Source organism: Mobula birostris, chromosome 18, assembly GCF_030028105.1.
Source record: "Mobula birostris isolate sMobBir1 chromosome 18, sMobBir1.hap1, whole genome shotgun sequence".
NCBI lineage: Eukaryota > Metazoa > Chordata > Chondrichthyes > Myliobatiformes > Myliobatidae > Mobula > Mobula birostris.
In genome coordinates, this window is record NC_092387.1 from 14,430,670 (window position 1) to 14,447,425 (window position 16,756).

Sequence of the window (16,756 nt, forward strand, 5' to 3'; positions counted from 1 at the left end):
TGGCAAGACTCAAAGGCTATGATCAACATTGAATAGTACCTAATGCTTGGAACCATAGTAAAAGGCAGCAGTGGAGGAAACACCAGAATGAGCAGCACAATAAAAAAGATTACAATTCAATATGTTGGGTCTATGAATCCACAATTTCAATTTTATGTTGTAAAAGCTCTCCTTGCTTGCTATGATTCTAAGGATATAGCTCAGGGCAAATAGATTAAAATTCAGTCAAAATCCGACAAGCAGCCATAAATACAAATGAGCAAACTGGAAATACTCAGTAGATCAGGTTACATCTGTGAATGCAAAAACTGATTTAATGTTTCAAGTCAATGCCTTACCAACAGTTCTGCTGAAAGGTACTTGATCAGCAACTTGCTGCACGTGCTGATTGATCTGAATATTTTCAACACTTCATGTTATTTCATATTTCCAGCCTCTGGAGTATTTTGATTTTGGAATAGAATAAAGCACTTCCCTGGTTGCAGTGATAAAATCCAGAACACAAAAAAAACCTCACCCAACTTACTTTCTTATCAAAAAATATATCAATCTGGTTTAAATGCACCAGAGTCTGCTCCAATATCACAGTTCCAATTACTGAGCTTGTCTAAGCAAAATACAGATAGCTCCAAGGTTACACAAGGCTCTATTCCTGAGAACAGACCCAAGGCTGATTTCTGTTCAAATCAGAAGAGTCCATTTTCTATTGCTACCTATATCTCATCAATCTACATATACCTGCTATAATTTTTTTCATTTCATCAAATATTCTCCTATCTATAAATAAATGAATGGAATACTGTATCCAATCATTAATGAATACCACAAATACTATTATTAATATTTTGAAAAATGTATGGGAAAATTTACGTAGAGTCAGATTTCAGGTCAGCTATAACCCAGGGATCCCCGTATCAATGTAATGAAGCACTCATTATTTATAAATTCTTACGAAGTGAACTTTACTTCAATAAAAGGCAAACAAGGTAACTGGCATTCGATGTCACAATGGAATAATGTGCGTTGCAGATAAATTGACCTTCTGTCACCAGTTCAGACACAATCCAGTTGCATGGCCCCTGTCGCAGAAGAGCTGCTCAGATTTTCTGACTCTCTTCAATCATTTAGAACTGAGGCGTGTAAAATTTAGTGAATGTTTGCTATTCTGTCTCCCACAAGTTGAGGGAGGCCAAATCATTAGATATTTTTGAGCTGGAGATAGACAAATACTTAGAAGATCAAGTGGATCAATTGAAGATCCTGGGGAACTGGCCAGCATACAAGTAACACACAGAATGCTGGAGAAACTCAGCAGGCCAGGCAGCATCTATGGAAAGGAGTACAAATGACGTTTCGGGCTGACACCCTTCAGCAGGACTGGAGAATAAAGATCAGCATACAGCAGTTATGATCATTTAGAATATTGGGACTGGCTTGAAGGTCCTAGAGGAACTCCTGCTATTTTGTATCCTAGGAAACTATCCCAGTGCAAAAAAAAACAGCTCTGAATCCAGATTCCATCAGCTCTCAGTCCACAAGCATATTTTTCAATTGCACATTGAAGCACAGATTAAATGTCAGAATCAGATTTAAACTCTCTGATATAGGTCTTTGAAATTTGTTGTTTTGTGGTGGCAGTGCAGTGCAAGACAAAAATTACTAACTAAAAGTTACAAAAAGTATATAAATAGTGCAAAAGAAGAATAGCAAGGTACCGGTCATGGGCCATCTAGAAATCTGATGGTAGAGGGGAAAAAGCTGTTTTAGACTGTGGGTTTTTAGGCTCCTTGATGGTAGTAATGAGAAGAGGGCATGTCCCAGACGAGGGTTCTTAATGATGGATGATGCCTTCCTGAGGCAGCGCCTTTTTACAATGTCCTAAGTGGTGCGGAAAGTTGTGCCTGTGTTGGAGTGGCCAAGTCTGCAGCCCTCTGCAGTCTCCTTCAATCCTGTGCATTGCAGCCTCCACACCAGGCGGTATTGCAACCAGTCAGAATGTTCTCCACCACACATCTGTAGAAATTTGCTAGTCTTGGTAACATTCCAAATGTCAGTGCTGCTATCTTTTCAACTTCAGACTCTGGCTACCATGTGAAGAGACCACAATCTACCACGTAACAGAATCAAGCAATACAGGGGAAAATACAAGCAGATTGTGCACATCCATCGAGATGGGTACCACTTCCACTATTCCACATCCCCTTTGAAGGCTCTTATTTTCTCCCAGGCAGGCATGAATCATATCCAAATCTAGCTTGGTTTTTGGGTGGCAAAAAAGTTGCTGCAATTGTTAACAAGTGATCCTTGTGTTTTGGGAGAGAGGGGTGCAGTGAAGAGGAACAATCCCATAACTTACTTTTTTCTCATAAAATTCCACTGATGTATTGAGGCTTCAGTTGCTAATTTATCGAGTATAAACACTGATCTGAAATATCAGTTAAGCGTGTTCATAAGAATTTTGTTCCAAAAAGACACAACAAATACTTCAGTAGCTACTTCTGATGCTTGGGTAGTTTGGAGCTGAAGTATTTTTATTTTTTTTTATTACTAATTTTTTATTGCAACGCCAACAAGTTATATTTAATACAATCAGTTGCCAATTACATTTTGACTGTTTATCCCAGCCACCCCACAACCTTCATCACCATCCCCCCTCCCCCCATCAACCAACTGAACAGTAGTGCATACACAGACAAAGCATTTCTATTTTAACAAAAGACCTTGTAAGTTAGATATCAAATTTGTCCACATTAAGATTGTGTTTGGTCGTGCATCATTTACTCTTGCTGATGAAAGTTCCAGGTAAGAAATGTCCAAAAAGCTCCGACGCCAGTGAGTATTTGAAATATCATGGGGAGGTTTCCAACGCTGGACTACAATCTTGTTAGCTGCAGTAAGGCCTGCCAGCCAGACTTTGCGTGCTTTTTCCGTAAGGGAAAGGTGGGAGTCATCATTTAGAAGATGTATAGCGGGGTCCATTGGTAATTGTACCTCCATTAGTTCTGTAAGAGTACTGATAACCTCCCCCCCACAAACCAAAAACTCCTGGACATTCTCATACAACATGTATAAAAAAGCCAACGGTTCTGTGGGGACAAAATGAGCAATATAGGTCAGAAACCAGTCCCATTTGATGTCTAATTCTCAGTGTTAAATATGCTCTATGACAAAATTTCAAGTGTATATACTGATGATTTGGGTTTTTCGAAGCGCTGGCAGCACTATCCCAAATCGCATCCCAGTCTAAGTCTTGTCCCAGTTCAGATATGTCCCTATCCCAGGCTTTCATTCCTGAGGTGGGCATATATTTCTGGGAGTTTAATTTATCATAGATATATGACACTATCTGTCCTGGAGCACTCTGTATCCAACTTAAAATAGGATGATCCTTTAAATCTGACCCCCAGGGAATGCCATAAGCTTTACAAGCTGATCTTACTCTAAAATAGAAGAAAAGAGAGTGTTTATCAATAGTATATCGAGATACCAGTTCTTGAAAGCTAAGGATAGTACTTGCCCCATTAATATCTTGAAGAGTAGTAATACCTTTATCTTCCCAAGTTCTGTCAGTGAATGGTTTCCCCCCAGATAGAAGATAATTATTGTTCCATAATGGAGATGATTTGCACCATACTCTTTTAAATTTTAGGAATTTTTCTGCTGCTCTAAACACTTGTAACAAATGGGTTAAAATTGGTCTGTAATTAATACAAATCACATTTTTTTGGTAGACATACCTATAAGGAGAAAGTCCTTCAACCTTATTGGTGCTATTAGCTCTTGCTCTATATTTTTCCAGGATGAAACTTTATCCTCCTCCATCCAATAGCTAAGACTTTTTAATACAAATGCCCAGTGATACAATTTAAAATTTGGACATGCCAATCCCCCATCTGACTTTTTGAATTGTAGAGCTGACTACTTTATATTGGGTCGTTTACTGTTCCAAACATAGTATCCTAGTAAGGAGTCCAGTTTTTGCCAAAATCCTGCTGGAGGTGCAAGTGGGATCATTGAGCTGATAAAATTAATGCAGGGTAAGATGTTCACTTTAATGACCAATATACGGGCTGGGACTGATGCTGGCAGGTGTCTCCATCTATTAATATTTTTTTCCAAAATTAAAGAGTAATTTGTTTTAGCCACAGATGATAGGGAAGTATTAACTTTAATACCCAAGTAGAGGACCTCATTTGTAACCTTAATCTGAGGAGGGAGAGACACCTTACTTTTATCCGTATTAATCAGCATCAGTGCTGATTTTGACAAATTAACTTTGTATCCTGAAAGAAATCCAAATTGCTCCAGTGTTTTTAAAACACAGGGGAGAGTTTGTTGAACATTTGCCATATGAACTAGTGTGTCGTCCGCGTAAAGTGATATCGAATGTGATGTTGTACCTATTGTAATAGGGGAGATCTGAGGAGAGTTTCTAATTAAATGTGCAAGCGGTTCAATAGATATACTAAAAATTAAAGGAAACAAAGGGTCCCCTTGTCGTGTGCCCCGTCCTATGTCAAATAACTGAGAAACCTCCTCCCACACATACCCGGGCTGAAGGATTAGCATACAGTGTTTGAATCATATTGATAAATTTATCACCAAACTTAAATTCTTTTAGAACTCTCCAAAGATATAGCCATTCAAGATGATCGAACACTTTTTCAGCATCTAGAAATAGCAGGCCACAAGCAGGTGGGGTTTTATGTGTTGCACTCAGTATGTGTAAGAGCCTGCGAATATTATCAGATGCAAGACGCCCCCTGATAAAGCCCGTCTGATCTGGGCTAATTATTTTCCCAACTACCGTCTCAAGTCTAATGGCGAAGACTTTGGAAAATATCTTGAGATCGACATTTATCAAGGAGATTGGACGGTAATTGGCACACTCCAAGGGGTCCTTTCCGGGCTTAGGTATAACTGTGATCAGGGCTGTGTTTAGATCTCTATGGAAAGTGTCATTTCCAAGAGCATAATTTAATGTTTTTAACCACACTGGTCCAAGAATATCCCAAAGTGCTAGGTAAAGTTCCACAGATATGCCATCTATACCTGGCATACGGCCCTTATTTGTAGCGTTGACTGCTTTAAGTAGCTCATACAGTGTAATAGGAGAGTCTAGAGTTTTGGTGTCCTCTAATGACAACGTAGAGAGGTCTAATCCACTAAAAAAAAATCTGTGAAGTCATTCTCAGAAGGAACTGAGCCACGTGTATACAGTTCTTTAAAGTGATTTTTGAATGTCTTGTTTATTTCCTCTATGAAGATACTTCTCCACGTTTAGCACATCTAATCGCTGGTGTAGACCTTGTGGCTTCCTGTTGTTTGAGCATGAATGCTAACAGATGGCTCGGTCTGCTGCCTTCTGCATAATACTTATGTTTGGTTATGTGGATTATATATTCTGCCCTGCTTCTTAATAAATCATTTAATTCTGCTTGTTTTGTTTTGAGCGCATTTTCTTTTGTTATGGTGTATCTCCCTTTGAGATCATTCTCCAAAACCTTACTTTGTTCTTCTAGGGTGGAAATCATTTGAAGCCGGCTTTTATGTAGATGGGAACTGAACCATATGGCGTTATTTTGTAAGAAACCATTGATGGAGGCCCAAATCACTGTCACATCTGAGACACTATTTTTATTTAAATTTATAAATTCCTTCAGTTTTGTTCTCAGTTGTGATAGAAATTTGTCAATTTTTTTAGGAGGGTGGAGTTAAACCTCCACCTAGTAGCCTTATTTTTAATTTTGCCATAACTAAAAGTCAATGACTGGGTTGTGATCAGATAGCTGTCTGGGCAAAAATTCTATTGAGTGTACCAAAGCAGCAGACCGGAGGATATAAGCTATTTCCTTGGATGAATCGCTAGCTTGGTGTCGTCTACTGGTATCTTGTTTCCTGGTTGAATTTGGATCTTTTTTTGAGGTCATGTCTTTAGATAGATCTTTCTCCAACTCAACCTTGTATTAAGACTATGAGCCCTAAAGAACTTGAAAAAAGAGGGTTATATGTCAGCGCTCAGTGCTGTGCTGCCATCTTGCCTCGTGCCTCACCAGAAGTCTCTAAAGTATTTTTAAACATCTGCAGCTACTGAATTTTACTATTATGGACATTTTTTTCAAATTAGATACAATTATGGCTCAAAAGCAGTTGTGTCATTGCCCACCATTATGTAAAAAAGGAAATCTGCTGGATCACAATATGTCAAAAGAAAAAAGAGAGATTGTAACCATTATCTGTGCAATTACATTACCTTAAAAAAAAATCATCCCTCACAAACATTTTCACTGTACCATTTTCTAAATTTAAAATATATCGAAGTAGGATTTTTTTGAGCTAATCTACAAAACATTGTGCATTATGTCAAATCAAAAGAAAAATTCCAAAACCAGTCAGTTTACTAGAAATTAAAAACCAAAATTGTCAGTACTCATTCCCTTTGTAATTACTATGCTAACTTTTCTCAGGTGGAATATATATTATTACCTTACCAACTCACCCAATTTGTTGATGTAGAAAACTGGAGAATCACCTGTTTTCAATGAATTCGTAAGAATAAATAACTCTCAGTCTGTAAGGTCTAACAGTGCGGTAGACTTTCAAAAGACCAAACTAAAATGAAGACAAAAGAGCATTGATGACAAGTCAGGGAAATGAGAATAGGGAAGCACAAGGCTGGAAAGAGTACAAAACCATCTCAAATGCGCTGAACATACTTTGGAGCTCAGTGTATTTCATCATGAAAAAGTGGAAAAGATCTGAAACCACAGTCACACTGCCGAGGTCAGGCCATCCTCTAAACATAATCGCTGAAGAAGAATGGCACCTGTAAAAGAGGCTACTGTGACACCACCAGACACTCTGAGTGAGCTGCCAAAATCAGTGGTGGCAACTGGAGAGGAAATCCATGGCTCCACAATCTCTAAGGCCTTGCACAAAAAGGAATGAAAGCGTGGCAAGGAAGAAGCCATGGCTAAAAAAAAAAGCATATTCTTCCCTGTAACAACTTTGCAAAGCATCACTTGGAAGATCCTGTAAAGATGTGGAAGACGGTCTTGTGGTCAGATGGGACTAAAGTGGAACTTTTTGGCCTCAACACTAAGCAGTACATGTGGCCTAAATCACATACTGCGCTTAGCCAGGTAACATCACCCCTCCTAAATATGGTAGAGGTAGCATCATGCTATGGAGAATGCTTTTCAGCAACAAAATCTGATCAGGATTGATGGGAAGATGAATGCTGTTAAATATTGAGAGATTCTAGATAAAAACTTGCCGGCCTCTGCCAGAAAGCTTAAACTGGGGAGGAAGTTCATCCTTCAGCAGGACAATGACCTAAAGCATACTGCCAGAGCAAGCATGGAGTGACTGCAAATGAAGAAAATTGATGTCTTTGAGAAGTCCATTCAGAGTCCTAACCTTAAACCAATCAAATGTCCCTGGCAAGACCTCAAGACTGCTGTCCACTGCTACTCTCCAAGTAAGTTAACACAGCTTGAGAAATTTTATAAGGAGGAATGGGCAAATCTTGCTCCATCACATTGTGAAAGCTAATAGAAACTTATCCACAACGACTACTGGCTGTAATAGCTGCAAGAGGTGGTTCAATTAAGTACTGAGCAAAGGGGGATGAATACTTTTGAACTGCTGGAATTTCAGGTTTTGAATTTTTAGTTTTTCATGCTTTACAATTTTACTTTTATTTGGCTCTAATGTGAAAAAGAGCATGTCAGAATCAGAATTAGGTTTGATATCATCTGAATATGTTGTGAAATTTGTTAACTTAGCGACAGCAGTACAATGCAAAACATGATAATATAGGAAAAATAAGTAAATCAATTAAAGTATATATATGTATATTAAATAGTTAAATTAAAAAAGGTGCAAAAACAGAAATAATAAAAGTGAGGTAGTGTTCATGGGTTCAATGTCCATTTCGGAATTGGATGGCAGAGGGGAAGAAGCTGTTCCGGAATCACCCAGTGTGTGCTTTCAGGTTTTTGTACCTCCTTCCTGATGGTAACAATGGGAAGGGGGCATGTCCTGGGTGATGGAGGGGTCCTTAATAATGGACTATGCCTTTCTGAGGCACCACTCCTTGAAGAGGTCTTGGACACTATGGGGGCTAGTACCCAAGATGGAGCTGAATAATTTTACAACTTTCTGTAGCTTCTTTTGATCCTGTACAGTAGCCTCTCATATACCAGACAGTGATGCAACCTGTTAGAATGCCCTCCACGGTACATCTGTAGAAGTTTGAGTGTTTTAGGTAACAAACCAAATCTCCTCAAACTTCTAATGAAATATAGTCGCTGTCTTGCTTTCTTTATAGCTGCATCAATATATTGCGACCAGGTTAAATCTCAGAGATCTTGACACCCAGGAACTTAAAATTGCTCACTCTCACCATTTCTGATCCCTCAATGAGGATTGGTCCATATTCCCTCGCCTTACCCTTCCTGACGTCCACAATCAGCTCTTTAGTCTTACTGACATTGAGTGCAAGGTTGTTCCTGTGACATCATTCAAGTAGGAGGTACACCTCGCTTCTATACGGCTTCACGTACGTCTGAGATTCTGCCAACAATAGTTGTTATCACCAGCAAATTTATAGATGGCATTTGAACTATGCTTAGCCACGCAGTCATGGGTATAGAGATAGTAGTGCAGTGGCTCACAAATAAAATATGATTCAGAAATAAAAATTTGCAGTTAAATTGACAAAAATCCCTAATGTAATACTTACTTATGTGAACAAAAGGGCTGAGGGCTGAATATATTTACAAGGCACTATATCTCCAGAAGGCAACCAGCATACCTGTCTTTTGTTCTCCAGCGCAAAGCTTCTATGCTCATGAAACCAGCTCAGAGCAGATGGGATCTAACCTAAAGCCCACTGTGCATCGTGAGTTTTAGATTAGATGGTGTATAAAATTCTACTTAAATTCTATACTCTTTAGTTTTTAACCAGTTCACTAATAAAGATATTTAGCATTAAACATATGGAGAACATGAGTTTATCATTGAATAAAGACTTTAACACCCTGAATGATACAAGCCAAATGAATGCTGAATTCAATGTATTGAAAAAAAATTCCTGAATGCCAGAAATGGGGTGGAGCTATGATGGCCCTCCACAGTGACCCCATCAAGCTGATCTGCGGAAACAGCTTAATTTCTACCTTTGATGTCCCCCTTTTTCATTTTCATGGTAATGGGGTTCTGCTGGAGACCCTGACCTGGAGTTACACTTGGACCTCGGTTCCTTGCGGTGATGGGACCCACACCCAGGGGCTCACGAACGGCTGCTTTTAGAAATCCTAAGGACATGGCCTAGAAGATGTACGTGGCTTCAGGGTTCCAAGACTTTGCGGCCCCATGGATATGCTGATTCTATGCCAGTGCTGCCAAATAAAGTGTTGCAAGAGAAAATGGAACATCTAGAACAGCGGATCAGCTGTCGGAGTCTCTGTACTCAACAAATCATGCACGCTCTCCCTCTCTCGTCGGTGGGGGAGAGTTTGTTAACCAATTCTCGAGTCAGAGAACTCGAGGGGAGAAAGGGATGCAACAGACTTTATCATCACAAATCCGTGAGTTGTTTTATGTCTCCCGTCTCACCATGAAAGGGGAACACTCCTCTTTCCCTTTATTAGGGAGAGAGGGAGCCTGTGGTATATCGAATTGTCGGTGAAAGATGAGTTTTCGTTGTACTGCAGATCATGGTCTTTCTCGGGTGCTTTGCTATTGCTTGCTTGGTGGGTGGAGGATGCTGATGCTTTTTATGCGGAAGTGGAGATGGGTTAGATCGTTGCTTTGCTGCTGCTTGAGTGAGGAAGAATAGGGGAAGCTTTGGGGTTCTAATGTTTTTACTGTCACTCATTCTTTGGGGCATTCTTCTGTTTTTGTGGATGTCTGTGAAGAACAAGAATTTCAGGATGTATACTTCATACATTTCTCTGATATACAATGGAACTACTGAAACTATTGATTGCCTGACTTGGTTTTGACTATTTTACATATATACTTAAGGCAATTAATCTTGCCAAGTGGTTGAAGAGGAGATGAAATGAAAATACCTAATGTTTACCATAATTGGAGATGGTGACAGGGTATGGTTATTTTTTGGAGGTTTAAAATGATTTTGCATATCTTTGCTTTGTAAAATAATAATTAGGGGAGTAGTCACGATATTTCAGGTAAAATGTTTATGTGTGAAAGATTAATTTAACCAAATTCAAGCTTCTTTTAACGAAGAGTAAGTTTAACCATGGTCTATCTTTTGTATTTGACTCATTTTCAAAGGATGACTTTGCTATTTTTCAGATCTATAAATAAAGTCTACCCCTCCCCATAAACCTCCAAGGTCTTCTGTAGTTGCACCTGAAACTAGCACCTGAAACATCCAAATGATATTGCTATACTACTTGTGCTAGTTGCCTTCTGGGGATAATTGAAGGGTCATAATGGAGAACATTGAGGACAAACTATATCATTATACACATCCTGCTAAGTGTGATGGACTCAAAAGATTTGGCAATTCATGATGCACTATGTAATCACAAAATTTAACCCCTTAACCTGGCATATCCTCTGATACCTGGTATCAGAGTGAACCAGGCTTAAATAAGGAATGCACAGAAGGGCATTACAAGAGCAACACTAGAATGTGGTGCATGAAATGGAGTCAAGTAACCTCACAGCAACAGACCTGCAGTTATCATAAGGTTGAAAGATTACAACAAAACTGAGCAGGTTAGGCAGTGTCTGAGAAAAGAGAGAATTCAACAATTTTTTGGTGCGTGCTTGTGCACCATCTTGCACATTAGTGGTTAAACTATGGACGATGCTGCTCTTCACAAGGATGTCAATTGAAGGTTTCAAAACCTAGACTGACAGATCATCAGGTAAGGCAATTTATTGAAATAGAAGCAAAGTGGACAAAAGTTATTAAGATATCTAGAAGACAGTGTAAGGTTTTAGACTGCATGCAATAATGACTTGCTAGACTGATTGCTAAGATTGGGGAGGAGGAAGGGTGGAACTGTTTGAGGCAAGAGTGTCTGGATCAAGCCCGTTTTCTCGAGGGATCAGAAAAATAAGAGATCTGATTGAAATTAAATTTTTAAAAGGCCTAATAACAGAATATTTTACTTATGGCAAAGGAATTGTGAACTAGAATAAAACTGAGTCAAGGGAAAACTAACCCTCTACAGGGTTGATTCCTTAGAATTCCCCATGCGAGTGCTAGAGATGGTTAATTTATACAAAATAAAGACATTTCTCATTTTAAGAGAATCAGGGGATGTAGAACAATGTGGAAAAGGTGAGAGTAAGCCCTAAACCACATCAACTGTGATAATAAACCACTGGAATAATTAAAGCTCTCCTCCAACTATTTCTTATGTTTCCACTATATGATCAGCTATAATCTGTCCAATTGAATTTCTAACAAATTTGAGGTGTTAATGTTCTCAAGCTCTTCTACAAGTCATCACACTTGCACAAAATTTGATAAATTCTCAAAAAACAGTTAACATACATGCAAATTTATTTTACATAATGAGTTTAGACAATTGACTTTCATAATCTTGCTCAATTATAAACCAGACACAAGATGACAAGAAAACACAAACTCCTTCTTCAAATATCTTTAGAATCGACTATTATCATCTTTTACATATCATTTTCATATTCTCCTTAATGTTAACTAGTTTAATCAGAGATAATCATTCGAAGTGACAATGGAATTGACTCTACAGGGCCTCGACCTCTGAATCTGGGTTTCATATCTAAAAATTCTTGGCAAAGATTTCCCACATCTTATGAGACCAACAATTCTCTATGAATAGAGCAACACACATCAAAGTTGCTGGTGAACGCAGCAGGCCAGGCAGCATCTGTAGGAAGAGGTGCAGTCGACGTTTCAGGCCGAGACCCTTCGTCGACTGCACCTCTTCCTACAGATGCTGCCTGGCCTACTGCGTTCACCAGCAACTTTGATGTGTGTTGCTTGAATTTCCAGCATCTGCAGAATTCCTGTTGTTCTCTATGAATAGAGTCTGCTTTGTCAGTGTAATCTTAGTGGACCAATAGTACAACAGTTAGAGCAGAACAAGCCCCAATTAATCACAGGGAATTGTGGGGATTAAGAGAACTCCACCAAATTCAATTTTATATAATCATCATTTACTGAACCTTAGCATTTTTTTGGAATCAAGGTTTTAAGAATAAGATACTAAGAAGAAAAATGCAAATGTTAATCTTGGCTATAATTAAAGTGAAGTTTATAGTACAGAAATTTTGGTCTGTCTAAATTACATTAAAGCATCTTAACTAGTCCTAACCCTAATGCTCTGACGCATTTCAACTCTACAATTACCCTTATACAAAAATCCCAATGTGGTGAATTACACATCTGCAAAAATTTCCAAAAAATTTTGGTCTGTCTAAATTACATTAAAGCATCTTAACTAGTCCTAACCCTAATGCTCTGACGCATTTCAACTCTACAATTACCCTTATACAAAAATCCCAATGTGGTGAATTGCACATCTGCAAAAATTTCCAAAAAAGAGTCGAAACAGTTCTGGCATCATCCAACAGACATTCCTGTGGCCTAGATACAGAAACATTATTTAGGAGATTTGGCAGAACATTATGTATTAGGAAGGGATAAAGAGTGTAAAGTGACAGAAAACTGTGCTGATTATTTGACTACGCTATGACAGGGGAAACCTCACTCACATTGCTCCTTCATTCCCCATTTTATGCAATCCCCCTACTTCCAAATACACCATCCAGATGGCTCTTCAAAACTTTCAGAATCTTGTTTCTAATATTACTTGAACCCATGTCAAGTATTAAAAACTTGGACAAATGCTAGTTTAGGAAAATCAATTGAAATATTTTATGCAGTCTACACCCTTCCCCTGTCCTACAGCTTGGTTTAACTGAACATAAAGGTCAAGTTTTACTAAATTCGCTTAGGTCTCCACACTCAGAAGATGAATAGACAAAGCACTGTAGCACCTTTGGAGGAAAGAGGACAGTCAATGTTTTGGGTCAAGGTCTTTCATCTGGACCTAGCTTGGCTGCCTAGATGAAGGGTCACTATGTTGCCTGAACCGTTGAGTTCCTTCAGCACCATGTGTTGGCTCCAGACTTCAGTGTCTGCATTCTCCTGTGTCTTCTCTCAGATGATCAAGGTTGACACAGGCTAAATAAAATGAATGCCAGATTTAGCACAAACTGAGGTTACTGCTATAGTAACCTTTCCTATAATACCAACATGGAATATTTCTTTAAATCTGGATGCCCCTATAGTGACTTCCAAAATGTTGCTTTGAAGAATGCAAGCAAAGACCTTTCAATATCCAACTTGCAGTTTCACTTCTCATTTCATTCCTTTCTCCTCTCATATACAAGAGGCGACAGATCCCCAAACATCTAAATGATTTTGTCTGCCTCAAACTGTTCAACAATACAAGTTATTACAAACAGTCTGTTTCTCCTATCCACTGAAGTACTGCTTGTGGAAATCCAATATGCTTCAATCATTAACAGTAATGGTATTAAAGTTTACAGATCTACCTGTAGGAGCTGACTACTGTTGACATACACCCCTATTCAATAGAAAACCTAGTTAAAAACAACTCCCAAAGTTCTTTCATTTTGCATTTGCCACTCAGGCCAGTACATTCAGGATTTCATTCAGACATATGCAATGAAGCTAGCCTACTGTAAACCTAACAAAAGTAACTGTTCCAGCAAAGTGCAAGATAGCAATATAGATTCCACATTGCTGTTAGATTTGACCCACAAGTCACTCTGGCTCTTCAAACACCATAGTGTAGGATTTTTATTAAATGTGTAATTATTGATACTGAATAGATGAGCCACGTGGTACTTATTAGACTGGGAAAAAATAAGTGCTAAGTTGTTATCTTTGAGGCAAAATCAACTTCTGTTACCAGGGGACTCAATAGTCTTCTCTTTAGCAAAACTAAAGTTTGGGCACTTCTAATAAAAATTAAAATTCCCAAGTTTAACAGTTCCTATTCAAACATTAATTCTTCTTGTGTGAACCATGTATTGGTGGTATTTAAGTACTGACAACCAAGACTGAAATTTGAAAGGAGCTTTACATTAATAACCTGACCTATGCCAAAAGTGTAATTAATATATTACATAATATTAAGATATATATGATAAAAGTCTGAGTATTTCCAACCATTGGAAGCACTATAGGAACGTGTACTTATAACTGTACAGAGCAACCGATTTCTTTGTTAACTTGTTGAATCTGCTTCTAACATTTAGGATCATTTGAACATATTTCGAACAAAATCTTTGAAAAGAAAGCACAACTTAAAAGATGCAGCAGACAGCTCAAGTGGCATTGCCCTTCTCCTGATGCTGTGCATTTAATTCCAGATGCATATTGATGTTTGTTGACTGGAGTCTGACAGTCTCACAAGAGGTTCAAAATATCATAGTATTTGGGGATAGGAGGTAAAGGCTGATGTATGAACTCAGGACATACCTTCAATGAATGGCAAAAGAGGCACAAGGGCCAAATGACCTGAATCCTGTTCACACATCCATATTAATAAGAAACTGAGAACAAAGACAAAGCAAACACAAGGCTGATTTCTTTTTTTTTAGGTAAATCAGTTTCCATTTGCAACACCAAAACAGGATATAAGTTTTCATCAAATCCATCAGTGAAAAATCAGCCACAGCTTGTGGTTCTTTCAAACAACATGCAGTACCTATTGACTCAACCCAAAAAAGCACTGTAGAAACTAAGCAGGTCAGGCAGCATTTATGGAGGAAAATGAAGAGTCAACATTTTGGGCCATGACCCTTCATCAGGACTGGAAAAGGGGAAGAAACCAAAATAAGAGAATAAGGGGATGGGGAGGTGCAATATCGGAGGTGATAGGTGAATCCCTGCTCATTTTCCTTTAGAGATGCTGCCAGACCTGCTGAGTTACTCTTTATATATCTGAAAAAGATATTCTTGGCTAGCTTACTTCCATATTTCATCTTTTCTCTCCTTATGGTCTTTTTAGTTGCTTTCTGTTGGGTTTTAAAAGCTTTCCAATCCTCTTTTATTATATTTATGCCCTCTTTCCTTTTAATGGTGTCTTTGACTTCTCTTGTCAGCCACGGTTGCTTAATCCTCCCTTTAGAATACTACTTCCTTGGGATGTATCTATCCAGCACCTTCGGAATTACTATTCTGCCATCATCCCTGCTAGTGTCCCCTTCCAATCAACTTTGGCCAGCTCTCTCTCTTGCCTCTCTAATTCCATTTACTTTACTGTAATACTGATATATCTGACTTTACCTTCTCCCTCTCAAACTGCAGGGTGAATTATATCACATTATGATTATTGCTCCTTTACCTTAAACTCCCTAATAAAATCTGGTTCATTACACAACCAATCTTGCATTGCCTTTCCCTAGTAGGCTCAACACAAGCTGCTCTAATAAGCCATCTTTCAAATTCTGTATCTGGCATTCTATAAATTCACTCTACAAGCACCAACCTGCTTTTCCCAATATACTTGCATATTGAAATCCCCCATGACTATTGCAACATTGCCCTTATTACATGCATTTACTATTTCCCATTGCAATTTATATCCCATATTCTGGCTACTTTTTTGGGGGGGGGAGCTGTATATAACTCACAGCAGTATCTTTCTACCCTTGCAGCTTCTTAACTCTACCCACAGATTCAGCATCTTCCCATCCTATGTCACCTCTTTCTAAGGATTTGATTTAAATTTTTACCAACACAGCCACCCCACCCCCTCTGCTTACCTGTCTGTCCTTTCGATACAAGGTGTATCGCTGAATATTAAGCTCTCAACTATGATCATCCTTCAGTCACATTTCAGTGATGCCCACAACGTCATACCTGCCAATCTCTAACAGTGCTACAAGATCAACTACTTTATGCCATATACTGCGTGGATTCAAATATAATGCCTTCAGTCCTGTATTCATCACCCTTTTCAATTCTGCTCCTATGTTACACTTCATCTCAACCTACTAACTGCAATTTTGCCCTGTCCATCCTCAGTCTTACTACACACTGCATCTAGTTGTATACCAACTACCCTGTTCTATACCTGTCCTGACTAGCACATGGCTAACTCCCTATAGTCATAGTCATACTTTATTGATCCTGGGGGAAATTGGTTTTCGTTACAGTTGTACAATAAATAATTAAATAGTAATAAAACCATAAATAGTTCAATAGTAAATTATGCCAGTAAATTATGAAATAAGTCCAGGACCAGCCTATTGGCTCAGGGTGTCTGACCCTCCAAGGGAGGAATTGTAAAGTTTGATGGCCACAGGCAGGAATGACTTCCTATGACGCTCAGTGTTGCATCTCGGTGGAATGAGTCTCTGGCTGAATGTACTCCTGTGCCCAATCAGTACATTATGTAGTGGATGGGAGACATTGTCCAAGATGGCATGCAACTTGGACAGCATCCTCTTTTCAGACACCACCGTGAGAGAGTCCAGTTCCATCCCCACAACATCACTACGCTGGGTTTCTTCCCGCTTTCTATCTATGTCATTGGTGCCAATTTGCATCAGGACCTCTGGCTGCCCATCCTCCCTCTTGAGAATTTTCTGCAGTCAGTCTGAGACGTCCTGGACCCTAACACTTGGGAACTAACAGACCATCCTGGATCCTTTTTCGTGGCCACAGATTCTCCTACCTATCCCC

The 16,756-nt window shown here is 38.9% G+C and overlaps 1 protein-coding gene and 1 long non-coding RNA gene across 3 annotated transcripts in view; both read right to left on the bottom strand.

Moving 5' to 3' along the window:
- tbc1d2b (TBC1 domain family, member 2B) overlaps positions 1–16,756 on the bottom strand; it is a 113,358-nt gene that overhangs the window by 60,905 nt on the left and 35,697 nt on the right. The gene's annotated exons all lie outside the window — the stretch shown is intronic.
- Positions 2,655–8,437, bottom strand: LOC140211958 (uncharacterized). Its single transcript, XR_011889611.1, has 3 exons — positions 8,408–8,437; positions 6,500–6,612; positions 2,655–3,086 (listed from the first exon to the last, which is right to left on the bottom strand). It is a non-coding gene; the product is annotated as an uncharacterized lncRNA (long non-coding RNA).